Genomic DNA, 17,101 nt, shown 5'->3' with positions numbered 1-17,101 from the left:
GCAGGTGTAGGTGGAATCTAAGTGATCGGCAGGACGCGCTGTGAGCCCCGCGTCCTCCTACGCCGCCATCTTCCGGAACCCCTCTTTTTACATCTTATGTTCCAATCTTTATTTCATCCAGAATATATTTTTGAATAGCATTAATTAAGTTTCTGCTACATCTTTCTTCCATATGGCTAACTAATGATGCTAGTACTATGTATTAAATAAATCATCCCACTGAAACTTAAATATCTCTTTTTCCCTATAACAGATTTGTATATTTTGTATCTATTCCTGTATTGGAGTTTAATCTTTTGTTATGCTGTGTCAGTGGCTTTATGGTAAGTTGTAATATCTCATCAAGGACATCTCTTTTCACCATTCTTTTCCTTTATTTTCTTTTTTTTTTCTTATGGATTTATGTTCTGTGTGAACTTAAATTGAGTCTTCCAGTTTCCCACCAACTATTCCAACTACCTACTGCAATTGTCCTTGGCACTGGACTCACTTATTAAAATAATTTTGGGAGGATTCAGATTTTCATGACCCTAAATCTTTTCGTCTAGAAACATGACATGTATTTCAATTTTCTGTTTCTGTTTTAATACCATTTGGCAAAATTTAGTGTTTTCCTACAGCAAGCCAAATGAAATAAAACTCATTCGGGGCACCTGGGTGGCTCAGTCGGTTAAGCATCCAACTTCAGCTCAGGTCATGATCTCACAGGTGGTGAGTTTGAGCCCCGCACTGGGCTCTTCGCTGACAGCTCAGAGCCTGAGACTGCTTCAGATTCTGTGTCTCCCTGTCTCTGCCCCTCCCCTGCTCATGCTCTGTCGCTCTCTCCCTCTCAAAAATAAATAAACATTAAAAAAAAAACACATTCAGTTTACTCGGGTATTTTATGCTTGTCACAACTGTTGGTGAAATTATTTGCCTTTTCCATTTCTGAGTACTATTACTTTGCTATTGATTTTTATTTCTGTTCTTAATTTCTAAACATGCCTCACAAGATTCTTTAAGATCCTGTTTATTTGTTTTTGGTTGGAGTCTCTTGGACTTTGTAAACACATAATACTGTAATATGCAAATACAGATCATTTGCTTCCCTTTTCCTATATAGTATTGGTTTTCTAGTTTCTTGCCCAATTATTACATGTGCAGAACCTAGCAAAATAATACCAATTAAGAGCAGCAATATCTCCATCCTTGTCTCATTCCTGGCTTTAATGTGATGGCTTTAATAATTCACATTTGTAATTATATTTGGTCTGTCTTTACATGGTTAGAGTATTTTCCTACTATTCTTATTTTCTTAGAATTTATATTTGGAATAGTGACTGAAATTTTATGGGTTTTTTTGTACATGTTTCTTTCTATGAGAAAGTTTCTTTTTGGAAATTGATACACAATTTTTCATCCTTTAACTTAGACTACACTGAAAGAGCTTCTGAGTCTTTGCCATTCTTGCCTTTCTAAAATAAACTCTATTTGCTCCTATCTACTATTTTTCTGATTTACTCCTGGATATTTTATTCAGAATGCTTGCATCTGTATTCATAAGTGAAAAGGTTCAATAAATATCTTTTATTCCTTTTTTTTTTTAATCAGATTTTGGATTGGGGCGGGGGGAGGTGTCTTTCCAGCTGTTACCATGGCTTAATATTTAAATTGTGTGTTAATTTTTGGTTTAGGTAGAAGTTAAATGTAAAAGAATCTGATTTGGGCCACTTTTTAAATGGTAAACATTTCCAGTTATTCCTATCAGTCAGCTGAGGTTATTTATTTCTTTGAAGATCAGTTTTGAACATGGAGGGAAATTATCTATTTCTTTTATTGGTAAACATGTTGCCTAGAGTCACATCTAAACTTCTTTTATATTTCTCTTGTTCCCTTTGCTATCTCCTTCCTCATCTCTAGTACTGTCTGCTTTTTGCCTTTGTTTCTCTTGTTTTTTCCTTAAAATGTCTTTTTTTTTTTGCCATTTAAAAAGGAGTTTATGGTTTTGTCTATTCTTTGTTCTATGTCTCATTTTCCACTTCATTATTTTCAGCTTTGATTTTTATGAACTGCCCCCTTTGCTTTCTTCTGGCTCACTTTGATATTCTCTTTACAATCCCTTGAATACTTTGTCTATCTCCAGTCATTCTTTCAAAATGAGGTTTCTTAACACATCTACTATTCTGAATACATCAAGGATTTGCTTTGAGCCACACTGAGGAATCTGCATTTATTTCTACTAGCACCCCCCAATTCTTGAAGGATTATTTTTTAATGTTTATTTATTTTTGAGAGAGAGAGAGAGAGAGAGAGGGAGCACAACAGCAGGGGGAAGGGAATGGAGAGAGGGAGACAGAGAATCCCAAGCAGGCTCCATGCTGTCAGCACAGAGCCAGACACGGGGCTTGAACTCACGAACCGTGAGATCATGACATGATGACCTGAGACAAAATCAAGAATTGGACGCTTAGCTGATTGAGCCACCCAGGCACCCCTTGAATGATTCTTTAAAATTAGTTACACTACTTTATATTTCAGTTTTCAGCAATATACTTTTCAACAAAATATACTTCCAGCTGAAACTCCCAGCCTTACTGTTGATATTTACTTTCAGAAACAAATATTATCTTTCCATGGAAGCTGTGGCTTGCAAGAATGGGATTCCAAGTCTCTTTCTTCCAAGTCCATGAGAAAAATATGACAGCAAACCACCTAGAGTGCTACCAAAACTCCTGATGACCTTACTCCTCTACTTCTGGCTTTGAATGAGGTGTTCCTGTTCTCATAGGTTGATAGTCCTTTCTTTGACTCTGGGCAAGGGTGATGTCTTTGGGCAAGGGTAATGTCTCATTCAGGTTTATTTTCACTAGAGCATCTTGCCCATGCTTTAGACGCTGTAGATTCTCAGTACATGAAAGCTGAAGAAAAAGTTCAAGGTCATGAACTGACCTTTCACCATCCCATACAGGAGCTGGCATAGATACTTCATGTTCTCCAAAGAGCCTCAATAATTATAAGAAGTTCTGAAAAATTATGAAGTCATCAGCCCGAAGATGCTCCAAAGCCATGGCAACTAGTCAGAGGCAATGGGTATCTGCATTGGTGACCCAAAGTGGGTTCCCAAGAAACAACATCAGCAGCACCTGCGATCTTGTTTAAAAATGCCAATTCTCAGGCTTCCTGAATCAGAAACCCTGGGAACCAGAAGGGGAACCGTAATCTTTGGTATAGGGAGTGCTCCAGCGGATTCTGATACAAGCTCAAGATTGAGAGCTACCAAGCACCTGTAGTGAGTTACTAAACAGGTGGAAGCTGAAGAAGCAGAGAGCTCTGAATCACTGACAGGGCTGCTTTCTTACCTTTCTTCCCAGGTTGTCAGGAAAGTTTGGGTGAGGAGACAAGAACTGTTATATAATCAAAGTCAATGACAGTGAAGGACACTGTTCCAGCTGCCACCTAGATTCAGAGCTCACCCTAACCCCCCAGTGAAGACATCCCAGCTATGGCCATGCAGAAAATCTTTACCTGGGAAATCCTGGACTCCAGGGACAACCCCATGGTAGATGTGGTCCTACACATGGCCAGGGGCCAATTCCAAGCAGCTGTGCCCAGAAGAGCTTCCACAGGTATCTATGAAACTCTGAAACTGAGAGATGGTGACAAATCCTGCTCCCTTAGGAAAGGGATTCTGAAGGCTGTGGGACACATCAATTAAGACCCTGGGCCCCACTCTGCTGTAAAATAAACTAAGCATTGTGGATCAAGAAAAAGTTGACAAATATATGATTGAGCTGGATGGGACTGAAAATATGTCCATGTTTGGGGTCACTGCCATCCTGGGTGTATCCTTGGCCGTGTGCAAGGCTGGTGCAGTCAAGAAGGGGGTCATGCTCTACTGGCACATCACAGACCTCGCTGGGAACCCAGACTTGGTCCTCCCAGTCCCTCCCTGCCTTTGATGTGGTCAGTAGGGGCTCCCATGTTGGAAACAAGCTGGCCACACAGGAGTTCATTTTTGCCCATGGGAGCCAGTTCCTTCAAAGAAGCCATGCACATTGGCACTGAGGTCTACCACCACCTCAAGGCAGTCATCAAGGCCAAGAATGGGAAGGATGCCACCAATCTGGGCAATGAGAGCAGCTTTGCACCCAACATCCTGGAGAACAGTGAAGCCCTGGAGCTACTGAAGACAGCCATCCAGGAAGCTGGTTACCCAGACAAGGTGGTGATTGGCATGGATGGGACAGCATCTGAGTTCTATTGCAACGGGAAGTACGATTTTGACTTCAAGTCACCTGATGACTGCACTGCACACCACTGGGGAGATGCTGGGGGAGCAGTATAAGAGTTTCATCAAGAATCACCCTGTGGTCTTCATCAAGGACCCCTTTAGCTAGGGTGACTTGGTCACCTGTATCTCATTCCTCTTGGTGATTGACATCCAGATCATTGGGGATGACCTCACAGTCACCAACCCCAAGAGGATTGCCCAAGCCATTGAGAAAAAGGCCTCCAACTGGTGCTGCTGAAGGTCAACCAGATTGGCTCAGTGACCGAGTCCATCCAGGCCTGCAAATTGGCCTAATCTAATGGCAGGGGTGATGGTGAGCCACCACTCTGGGGAGACTGAGGATGCATTCATTGTTGACCTCATGGTAGGGCTCTGCATGGGATAGATGAAGACTGATGCCCCCTGCTGCTCAGAGCACCTGGTCAAATACAACCAGCTCATGTAGATTGAGGAGGCTCTTGGGGACAAGGCTGTCTTTGCTAGACACAAGGCCCCAAGACCCCACAGGACAGATTTGACCTTCAAGCCCCTCCCCTGGAAATAAATACTGGTGCCAACCAAAACCAACCAACAGGAGGGAGCCAAGATGGTGTAACAGCATGGAAGTTTTTTTGTGTGTTTCACACCCATGAAATACAACCAGACCAACACTAAACCATCCTGCACACCTAGAAAACTGATCTGAGGATTAACACAACAATATGCACAACCTGAACCACAGAATTCAGCAGGTATGTGGCATGGAGAGGTGAACTTGGAGAGAGAGTAGCTGTGGAGGGCAGGAAGCCACTTTGGCAGGCAGAGAGAGGACAGAGACAGCAGGGGCTGGGGTGGGTGGAGAATACAGGAAAAGCACCCCTCCCCAAAAGCAGCTGGAGAGAAAGTGGAAAATTGGAAACAGCTGCAGGGACTGAACTAAAAAGGGAGAAAGGAGAAAGGAGAGGGTTTAAATTCCATTAAGACTGCAAACAGGGGGAATGCAGAGAGTCTGCAACTCCACAGCTCGATACCTGGCAGTGCTCTGGTGGGAAGGGCAAATCCCCAGGAGCAGAGTGGGGCCCGGGAGTTCTTGGGCCATACCGGGAGAAGTGGTTCCACTGCTGGAAGGATACTTGATAGAGGCTGTGAGGCAACCTGGGCCCAGCAGACCCCAGAGAACGCCACATTCGCTGGTGCTGGAACAAGGTCATTAAGAGTGAAGCCTGGTGCCAGATATGTGTTGCAATTTTCCATAATCCCTGAAACGCTGCTGCTACACTATCTCACGAACTTTTTCTGGGGCAGGCTGTCACCTGGCCACAGTCTCTGGGCATCAGCAGCAGCACGGTCCCTTGAACCTTCCTGAGTATGGCTGGCATTCGGCCATTGCTCAGTGAGACCCTCAGCACAAGGGTGGAACAGGTCAAAGCAGCAGTCCCTCAGAAGTAAGAGGCCGGGGAAAACAGCCGCATCTGAGACAAAACTCGGGAGAGAGGTACTGCCTGGGGCCTGGTCATGGACAGTGTAAAAGCAGGGAGTGGACAAAAGCTGAATACAAAGGATGGATGTGTGATTGCTGATTGGGGAGAACAGAGTCTGGATACTAGAGACTGGGTAGCTGAGTACTGTTATTTTCACCACTCCCACGCATGCGCATAAGCACCTACAAGCGCCACAACAATCCATCCCAGTAGGCTAGCAGCGCCATCTAGTGGAAAACAGAGCCATTACACTAGGCCCCACCCAACTGGGCCAACCTCGCTCTTCAAGAACACAAGTCTAACCGCCTACTTAGTTTATGGACTATAAAGCGCTTCATAGTCTGACTCCTAGGGGAAAACAAAGTAATTTCAGTCATATTTCAGTCTGGTAGCAAGTCCATCTATTCAATAGTTTTTCTTTTTTTTTTTCTTTTTCACTTATTTTCTTTTTTTTGAATACAGAAGACAAAAATTCATTTTTATTTTCAATTTTTATTAAAAATATTTTTCTTTAATTTTTTACTATATTTTTTATTTTTGTGTGAATTTTTTCAAATTCTAGCTTACTTCCATCATTTCATTTTAGTCTACTTCAGTGTATTCATTTTTTCAAATTTTCAAATTGTTTCCTTTTTTTTTCTTCTTTCCCCTTTTTTCTCTAGTCTGTCAAGACACTTTCAACACCCAGACCAAACACATTTAGGATCTAGCATCATTTATTCGATTTGTGTGTGTGTGTGTGTGTGTGTGTGTGTTTAATTTTTTAATTTTAATGTTTTTTTATTTTAATTTTTTCTAGCTCATTAATTCCTTTTCTCCCTTCAAAAGGACGAAATGAAGGAGTTCACCCCAAAAGAAAGGGCAGGAAGAAACGACAGCCAGGGACTTAACCAACACAGAAACAAGCAAGATGTCTGAACCAGAACTTAGAATCATGATAACAAGAATATTAGCTGAAATTGAAAATAGATTAGAATACCTTTCTGCGGAGATAAAAGAAGTAAAAACTAGTCAGGATGAAATAAAAAATGTTATAACTGAGCTGCAATCACATGGATGCTGAAGCGTCAAGGATGAATGAGGCACAACAGAGAATCAGTGATATAGAGGAGAAACTTTTGGAGAATAATAAAGCAGAAAAAAAAGAGGGAGATTAAGGCAAAAGAGCATGATTTAAGAATTAGAGAAATCAGTGACTCATTAAAATGCAACAACATCAGAATCATAGGGGTCCCAGAAGAGGAAAAGAGAGAAAAAGGGGTAAAAGGGTTATGTGAGCAAATCATAGTGGAAGAACTGTCCTAACCTAGGGAAAGACACAGACATCAAAATCCAGCAAGCACACAGGACTCCCATTAGATTCAACAAAAACCGACCATCAACAAGGCATATCATAGTCAAATTCACAAAATACTCAGGCAAGGAGAGAATCATGAAAGCATCAAGGAGGAAAAAAAGGTCCTTAACCAACAAGGGAAGACAGATCAGGTTTGCAGCAGACCTATCCACAGAAACTTGACAGGCCAGAAAGAAGTGGCAGAATATATTCAATGTGCTGAATCAGAAAAATATGCAGCCAAGAATTCTTTATCCAGCAAGGCTGTCATTCAAAACAGAAGGAGAGATAAAAAGTTTCCCAGACAAACAAAAATTAAAGGAGTTTGTGATCACTAAACCATCCCTGCAAGAAACTTGAAGCGGGACTCTCTGAGGGGAGAAAAGATGAAAATGTAAATAAATGAATATATAAAGACCAAAAGCAACAAATATTAGAAAGGACCAGAGAACACCAGCAGAAACTCCAACTCTACAAGCATCATAATGGCAATAAATTCATATCTTTCAGTACTTGCTGTAAACGTCAATGGACTCAATGCTCCAATCAAAAGACACAGGGTAACAGAATGGATAAGAAAACAACATCCATCTATATGCTGTTTACAAGAGACCCACTTTAGACCTAAAGACACCTTCAGATTGAAAGTAAGGGGAGGGAGAACCATCTATCATGCTAATGGTCAACAAAAGAAAGCCAGAGTAGCCATACTTAAATCAGACAATCTAGACTTTAAAATAAAGACTGTATCAAGAGATGAAGAAAGGCATCATATCATAATTAAGGGGTCTATCCACCAAGAAGACCTAACAATTGTAAACATTTATGCTTCAAATGTGAAAGCACCCAAATACATAAATCATTTAATCACAAACATAAAGAAACTCATTGATAGTAATACCATAATAGTAGGAGACTTCAACAACCCACTCACAGCAATGGACAGATCATCTAATCAAAAAATCAACAAGGAAACAATGGCTTTGAGTGACACACTGGACCAGATGGACTTAACAGATATATTCAGAACATTTCATCCTAAAGCAGTGGAATATATATTCTTATCCAGGGCACATGGAACGTTCTCCACAATAGACCACATACTGAGATACAAATCAGCTCTCAGCAAGTACAAAAAGACCGAGATCATACCGTGCATATTTTCAGACCACAATGCTATGAAACTCGAAATCAACCACAAGAAAAAATTTGGAAAGGTAGCAAATACTTGGAGACTGAAGGACATCCTACTAAAGAATGAATGGACTAACCAAAAAGTTAAAGAGGAAATTAAAACGTATATGGAAGTCAATGAAAATGATAACACCACAACCCAAAACCTCTGGGACACAGCAAAGGCGGTCATAAGAGGAAACTATATAGCAATCCAGGCCTTCCTAAAGAAGGAAGAAAGATCTCAGATACTCAGCCTAAACTTACCCCTTAAGGAGCTGGAAAAAGAACAGCAAATAAAACCCCAAACCAGCAGAAGACAGGAAATAATAAAGATTAGAGCAGAAATTAATACTGTCGAAACAAAGAAAACCAGAACAGATCAATGAAACCAGAAGCTGGTTCTTTGAAAGAATTAACAAAATTGATAAACCACGAGCCAGTTTGATCAAGAAGAAAACGGAAAGGACCCAAATAAATAAAATCAAGAATGAAAGAGGAGATATCACAACCAACACAACAGAAATAAAAATAATAATAAGAGAATATTATCAGCAATTATATGCCAATAAAATGGGCAATCTGGAAAAAATGGACAAATTGCTAGAAACATATACACTACCAAAACTGAAACAGGAAGAAATAGAAAATTTCTTTTTCTAATCGAATTAGTAATCAAAAATCTCCCAAAAAACAAGAGACCAGGGCCAGATGGCTTTCCAGGGGAATTCTACCAAACATTTAAGGAAGAGTTAACACTTATTCTCTTGAAGGTGTTCCAAAAAATACAAATGGTAAGAAAACTTTCAAACTCATTCTGTGAAGCCAACATTACCTTGATTCCAAAACCAGACAGAGACCCCACTAAAAAGGAGAACTATAGACCAATTTCCCTAATGAACATGGATGCAAAAATCCTCAACAAGATATTAGCCAACCGGATCCAACAATACATTAAAAGTTATTCACCACAACCTAGTGGAATTTATACCTGGGATGCAGGGCTAGTTCAACGTCCACAAAACAATTAACATGATTCATCACATCAATAAAAGAAAGGACAAGAACCATATGATCCTCTCAATAGATGCAGAGAAAGCATTTGACAAAATACAGCATCGTTTCTTGATAAAAACCCTCAAGAAAGTAGGGATAGAAGGAGCATACCTCAAGATCATAAAAGCCATATATGAACGACCCAACGCTAATATCATCCTCAATGGGGAAAAACTGAGAGCTTTCCCCCTAAGGTCAGGAACAAGACAGGGATGTCCACTCTTGCCACTGTTATTCAACATAGTATTGGAAGTCTTAGCCTCTGCAATCAGACAACACAAGGAAGTAAAAGGCATCCAGATCATCCAGGAGGAGGTCAAACTTCCACTCTTCACAGATGACATGATACTCTATATGGAAAACCCTAAAGATACCACCAAAAAACTGCTATAACTGATACATGAATTCAGCAAAGTTGCAGGATATAAAATCAACACACAGAAATTGGTTGAATTCCTATACACCAACAATGAAGCAACAGAAAGAGAAATCAGAGAATCGATCCCATTTATAATTGCACCAAAAACCATAAAATACCTAGGAATAAATCTAACCAAAGAGGCGAAATATCTATACACGGAAAACTATAGGAAGCTTATGAAAGAAATTGAAGAATACACCAAAAAATGGAAAAAGATTGCATGCTTCTGGATAGGAAGAACAAATATTGTTAAAATGACGATACTACCCAAAGCAATCTACATATTGAATGCAATCCCTATCAAAATAACACCAGCATTCTTCACAGTGCTAGAACAAATAATCCTGTATGGATTTTTCCATACAGGAAAATTTGTATGGAACCAGAAAAGACCCCAAATAGCCAAAACAATCTTGAAAAAGAAAACCAAAGCAGGAGGCATCACAACCCCAGACTTCAAGCTATACTACAAAGTTGTAGTCATCAAGATAGTATGGTACTGGCACAAGGACAGACACTCAGATCAATGGAACAGAATAAAGAACCCAGAAACGTATGGCCAACTAATCTTTGACAAAGCAGGAAAGAATATCCGATGGAATAAAGACAGTCTCTTCAGCAAGTGGTGCTGGGAAACCTGGACAGTGACATGCAGAAGAATGAACCTGGACCACTTTCTTACACCATCCACAAAAATAAACTCAAAATGGATGAAAGACCTCAATGTAAGACAGGAAGCCATCAAAATCCTCTAGGAGAAAGCAGGCAAAAACCTCTTTGATCTTGGCCCCAGCTACTTCTTACTCAACACGTCTCTGGAGGCAAGGGAAACAAAAGCAAAAATGAACTACTGGGACCTCATCAAAATAAAAAGCTTCTGCACAGCAAAGGAAACAAGCAGCAAAACTGAAAGGCAACTGACAGATTTGGAGAAGATATTTGTAAATGACATATCAGATAAAGGGTTAGTATCCAAAACCTATACAGAACTTATCAAACTCAACACCCAAAAAACAAAGAATCCAGTGAAGAAATGGGCAAAAGACATGAATAGACACTTCTCCAAAGAAGACATCCAGATGGCAAACCGACACATAAAAAATGCTCCACATCATTCATAATCAGGGAACTACAAATCAAAACCACAATGAGATACCACCTTACACCTGTCAGAATGGCTAATATTAACTCAGGCAACAACATGTTGGCAATGTGTGGAGAAAGAGGATCTCTTTTGCATTATTGGTGCTAATGCAAGCTGATGCAGCCACTCTGGAAAACAGTATGGAGTTTCCTGAAAAAAACTAAGAATATAACTACCCTATGTCCAAGCAATTGCACTACTAGGTAGTTATCCAAGGGATACAGATGTGCTGTATCCCCATCCCCGAACTTGAATGTTTTTTTTTAAATATAATTTATTGTCAAGTTGGCTAACATACAGTGTATACAGTGTGCTCTTGGTTTGGGGGGTAAATTCCCATTATTCATTGCTCACATACAACACCCAGTGCACATCCCAACAAGTACCCTCCTCAATGCCCATCACCCATTTCCCCTCTCCCCTGCCCCATCAACCCTCAGTTTGTTCTCTGTATTTAAGAGTCTCTCATGGTTTGCCTTTGAAAGTTTTTTTTACAGTTTCTTTCTCCACAGCAGGTCTGCCCCCTCACGTGTTTTGACCTGGGGTTTTCCTGCAGGTTCATCCGTCTACTCAAAATCTCTGGCCCACTGACAGCACATTTTGTTTTCCTTTGCTCTGCTGTTGCAGATTTATTCTGGCTTTATTTCTTTTTATTTTTTCAATGATCGAATACAGCTATTGGTGTGAAGAAGACAAGCACGTGTAACTTGGTTCACCACCTTGATTCCCCTCTCACCACCTTGATTCCCCTCTCCACCTGGGACGCTGTCCTCACCCCTTCTCCCAGGCAGACCCCAGTCCCCACGTCGCACCAGCGCCCTCATGTGTACCTCAAGTAGTTGCCCTTGCCGGCCCATGAACCTGGGCGCATCCTGCTTCCCCGTGGACACTAAACTCCCCTGAAATACTACCCGAGTCTCAGGCTTTGCATCTGAGTCTTCCCTTGACACAGCAAGCCATTTTTTTCTCTTACCTTCGTGGAGGCCTGGCTTCAGGAACAGGGGCAGCCCTACCATTGATCCCAGTGGGCTGTCCCTGAAGGTAAACTTGCTGTGCTGTGTTTAGGGTACAGAGGAGAGGCAGTAGGTGAGGAGGGACCATTTCTCCCCCCACCCTTCCTTACCTGAAGGAGCCCCCTTCTCACAGGAAAAACCTAGGGATTCCAGCAGAAGCCCCTGCCAACCAAGCCTTGCCTTGTCATCATGGGAAGAGTAGCCCGTGTGCTCAAGGGTGAGATTTTTACAGTGATGGGGCTCCTGGGTGGCTCAGTCAGCTAAGCGTTCAACTCTTGGTTTTGGCTCAGGTCATGATCTCACAGTTCGGGAGTTCAAGCCCTGCGTTGGGCTCTGTGCTGACAGCACAGAGCCTGCTTGGGATTCTCTGTCTCTCCTCTCTCTGCCTCTCCCTCCACCTATAAAAATAAATAAATAAACTTAAAAAAATTTTTTTAATTTAACAGTAATGCCCAGGAGTGAGAATAAAAATATTTAAAAAACAGTAAAGGCACCAACCCTTCAGACCAGTTTGTCTTTCCAAGGTCCTACACCAGATCTGGAGACCATAGCACCTCCCTTGCCACCCTTGGGCTTCCATTTGTCCCTCCATTCCAACACACACACACACACACACACAGACCCCTCTACCATACTCTTTGGCCCCTGATTTCATCTAGATTTAATCCAAATCTTTATCTTCCTGTTCCCCAAACCCATGTGGTGTAGAACACTTGTGAACCCCCTTTTGAGCATCCTCACAGACCTTTCAAAAGCTATCCATGAGAAATGTATCTCAGATAAATTTTTCACTTCAAGCCAGATCCACCAGTTTTCTTATGCATGAACACTGAGCTTCTTTGTTGCTGTGAAAATACAATGAAAATGAGTTCTTATGCTTATGCCATCACAGATTATCTCTGGAAAGGTAGAGCATCTAGAGAATGGGATGAAAATTTATTTCCCTTGTAGAGGTTTTTTTTTTTTCTTTTAAAAAGTATACCCTGTAGTATTCAAAAGATAACATTTTTCAAAGGTGATATTGCCTCCACTAAAGAATCTTAATTTACTTATCATCATAGTCCCTTTTTAACTTTGTATTGATCACTAATATTTTTCCTAGTATCATAACTGAATGCAAATTTCTCTTCTGTAGGAAACAAAGTACCAGGTCCTCTCCCTGTGCTTCCCACGGACCCCAATAAGATGGTGTCTTTCAGGAAGATTCATTCCCTATCCTCCTTCCTCATCACACCCAGAGGAGTGAGTGAGATGGCTGAGACCAAACACCTCACTCCTCCAGCCCTTCTGGCCCAGAGCACAACTCTGGGTGGCTCAGGCAAGATATGGTAGACCTCTCTTGTTGTTAGTCATTTCCAGAGAGTCTATCATGGTCAGTGAGATTTAACCATCTACATAAAATTGGCCACCTGGGTGGCTCAGTCGGTTAAGCGTCCAACTTCAGCTCAGGTCATGATCTTGTGGTTTGTGAGTTTGAGCCCCGCGTTAGACTCTATGCTGACAGTTTGGAGCCTGCTTTGGATTCTGTGTTTCCCTCTCTCTCTGCCCCTCCCCCGTTTATGCTCTGTCTCTGTCTCTCTCTCAATAAATAAAACATAAAAAAATAAAACAAAAATAAAATAAAATTGGCCAGACCTTTTTTGCTCACCACTGTTTCCTGTCTTTGTTATCTGCTCCTGTCTGAGGTCTGTGTTCCTATTTACTTACTGTTAGGTTACAATTCTTCCTCCAGTATTTTCTACACATGAGTATGTCAGTAATAGGATTTCTGAAGTCTCCCAAAACCACAAATATCTTTCTCTGATCCTCAGAGGACTGACACCCTGGGACCCCACGTGTGAGGCTGATGACATTGTATTTCTTCCTTCTTAGACGTGACGAACCTGAGGCTCAAAGAAAGAAGGTAACTTCTTCAAGGTCATTCAGCTAATAAGAAGTGGATGACTAATAATGGGGAGTTTCGGACTGTGATTAACAGTCAAAAGCACAAGATCAAGTAGGGCTTAGCCCAATATTGACTTTATGGTGATGTAAGCCTGGACAGAGGCGACAGAACGTATCCCTCTTCAGCGGTGCTGCGATGACCTCAGGGGTGTGGGGGAAGCTTCTAGGCCCACCCACAGCAAGAGGTGCTATGTCACAGAGAAGCCAGTGCATATCTGTGCTCAACTTTTTCCCTGGCTAGCTATGCTAGCTCTTCAGGGATGTATGACTGGTTCCCACTGATTATAAATCATATAATAACCTCTATACCCTGTGTAGATTTCTCAGGATGTTCTCCATACATCACACTGAAACCGGCACACTCACAAGATTCGTTCATCATTAGTTCAGGACACAGTTTGGGTAAGAAGTTCAATTCAGGGTCAACTCTCAGATGTCCTTGGCTCCTGTATAGGGAGTAGGTCAGCTAATGTGAGGACAGGCTATTCAATCACGCTGTGTAATCTTTCTTTCTTCAGGGGCAAATCCGGGCAGAGATTACATCTTCTGGCTCCCATCCCAGAACACTTTGTACAAGCACCTTAACACAGAAGATGCTGAGAGAGACAACAACAGAATTTTTCTTGGAACTATAACTGAGTCTTCCTGGAGGTACCTGTGTATGGGGCATCCACATTTCCTACTGTGGGGTAGGGGCTGAAAAATCAGAGAGAAGAGGAAGAGACTGCTGTTAACAGGGCCAGAGGGAAGAGTTAGGTGCCCCTGGCCCTGACAATTGCAAGAATGGAGGAGCCAAAGGGGGCATGAACAAAGAGTCTCCCATCTTCCCTGTTCTCCCACCTCAGCCCTAGGGTTTCTGGAACCTCCACCTCCCACCCTTCTGCTCTGTTGCTTTCCTCCCACAGTTACCAGCACTGAGGACTCCTTGTTCTTCTAGAAGCTAGATTCTGATGCAAGGAGGCAAAACTAACCAAGCAAAGTAATCCTGTCTATTATACATCGAGATATAGTATATGAAAAAATAAAGCAGAATAAGGGGACAGAAAAAAACAGAGGGGGGGAAGGTCATATTCTATAGGAAGTAGTCAGAGAAGGACACCCTGAAAACCTGGTGGTGTTCTGAAGAAAGAAGACAGCCAGGCACATAATCAAGGTAGAAGTTTCCAGACTGAGGAAGCACTTCAGGATGTGACCGAGATGGTCCTTTGGGGTGAATGAAGAATCTATTTGAACCCCCATTTACATTTTTACCTATAACATAAAAATCACATGTGCCTAACATTTAATGTTAATTATTAAAATATATTAGGGGGCTGGGTGGCCCAGTGGGTTAAGCATCTGACTCTTGATCTTGGCTCAGGTCATGATCTCACGGTTCATGAGATTTATCCCAGAGTCTGGCTCTGCCAGAGTCATTGACAGTGACGATCCTGCTTGGGATTCTCTCTCTCCCTTTTTGCCCCTCACCCCCCTCTCTCTTGCTCTCAAAAAAATAAATTTTTAAAAATTAAATAAAATATATAAGGTAAATAAAAATAGATGGGGCGAATACTCAATTTTTAAAAATTACAGGAACGGGAAAATAAAAGTTCAAAGATTACTACAGCCTAAGGCAATGATCTGGAACACCAGGGTAGATTTTCTCCCTCATATTATTTGGAACAAAACAGGTATCAACATGCTGTGTATATCTCTTTTTCTTGTAATTTACAGCACAGTTCCTATTCCTCTGTATTTTCAATAGCAACTAGACCCATGGCGTGCAGATGGGTCCCTAATAAATGAATAGATGAACGAATGGATAGAAAGATGAATGAGGGTGGAGCGGTGATTCACTGGACCTTCGTGCATTGAAATGCCACAAAGGCAGCCTGGGCACAATAAAGGACCTCAGCTTTGGCGTCTGACACGAGTTGAAATCATTCAAGGACTACTCTTGGATGATTTATTTACCTCGTTTTCTAACCTGTGAAATTGAAAATGAATTAAATAGAAAGATGAAATGAGACAATCCTCCAGACAATTTCGAAAACACAGCGCCCGATGTTCAGTGGAGGCTTCCCACCTGTTTTCTCCACTCTGCTCTCCTGACCCCCACTCCCACTCAGCCCACTCCCCATTATCAGCACCCGGAAATACTTATTTGCTAAGGCAATGAGGCACCATGCTGGCTTTGCCCCCTCGATGACTGTTACAAAAACTCCGAGGACCCAAGAGTGATAGACAGACAAATGCACGGAGAGACAGGTTAAGTGGGCCTTAGTTAACTGAGAGCGAGGTAAATTGGAAAAAAGGGGTTAAGCCAGCCTGAGTTAGAGCAACCTTGGACGTACACGTGTACCTTCAGGGAGCACGTGACGCGGCATAGGCCACTCCCACCTGTCTGTTCGGTCCCACAAATGCACCCCTTAAAGGAGTGGGAAGATCTTGGGCGCCAGAAAACGGAAGAGTGGGCAAACCAACATCGCGCTGCCTTTGGCCATAATGAGTGTCAATCCTCACTCGCTTTCCCCGCCTCCTTTTCCCTCCCTTTTCCACCAGGCACGTCCTCTGGCGCCATCTGCAGGCCGCGCGCGGAACTCCGTCCGCGGTGGAAGATCCTTTGCCCGCAGCGAGTATCCGCTGTTCTAGAAGACTGGGCTCTGTTCCTAGTGGCTCTGTTCACCTGCCTGGGCGATCCTGCCAGGGGACTGTCCGTACTGACCCCATTCCCAAGAGCTGCGTCTAAGAAAGCCCTGGAGCGCAGAGGGAGGGACACAGAGGTACTGGTAAGGGCGGTGGGGAGCGCAACTGGAGGGGAGCGGGGCTGGAAAGGGCTGGAGTGTGCTGGGGTCGTGGAGACTGATTGGAACAACAGTGGAGAAGCAATGGGTAGTGGCTCAGGACACCTTGCCTGCCTGTTTGGGTCGTAATCCTAGCCTTGCCGATAGCTGTTTGTCTTCAGGCCAATTGCTTGCTGTCTCTCTGTGGCCACAATTTCTTTTGAAATGGGGATAACGGCAGCTGCCTCCTATGGTTGTTAGAGGATAAAACTAGTTAACGTTTGTAAATGCTCAGAGTACTTTTTGGTCAATGAAATTAACAATTGGACTTAAAGATGGCCACCAGCAGCACTGACAGTACCTTTTGAGAAATGCAAATTACCGGGCCACACTCCAGCCTTACCGAGTCAGGATCTCTAACAGAGGGAGCTCAGAAATGTATTTCGACAAGCTCACCAGAGGATCCTGATCCATCATAAACTTTGCGAAGCACTGGTCTGAGTGTCCGCGGGTTTTAAAGCT

At 42.4% G+C, this 17,101-nt stretch overlaps 1 pseudogene; it reads left to right on the top strand.

The window, feature by feature from the left end:
• The first annotated feature begins 3,481 nt into the window (after nt 1-3,481).
• Nucleotides 3,482-16,545, top strand: LOC109247015 (beta-enolase-like; annotated as a pseudogene).
• Nucleotides 16,546-17,101: the final 556 nt, after the last annotated feature.

The sequence above is a fragment of the Panthera pardus genome, unplaced genomic scaffold (genome assembly GCF_024362965.1).
Source record: "Panthera pardus isolate Hobbes unplaced genomic scaffold, ASM2436296v1 HiC_scaffold_12, whole genome shotgun sequence".
NCBI classification, from domain to species: Eukaryota; Metazoa; Chordata; class Mammalia; order Carnivora; family Felidae; genus Panthera; species Panthera pardus.
Note: the sequence above shows the minus strand (reverse complement) of the source record. Positions and strands in the feature narration are given on the sequence as shown.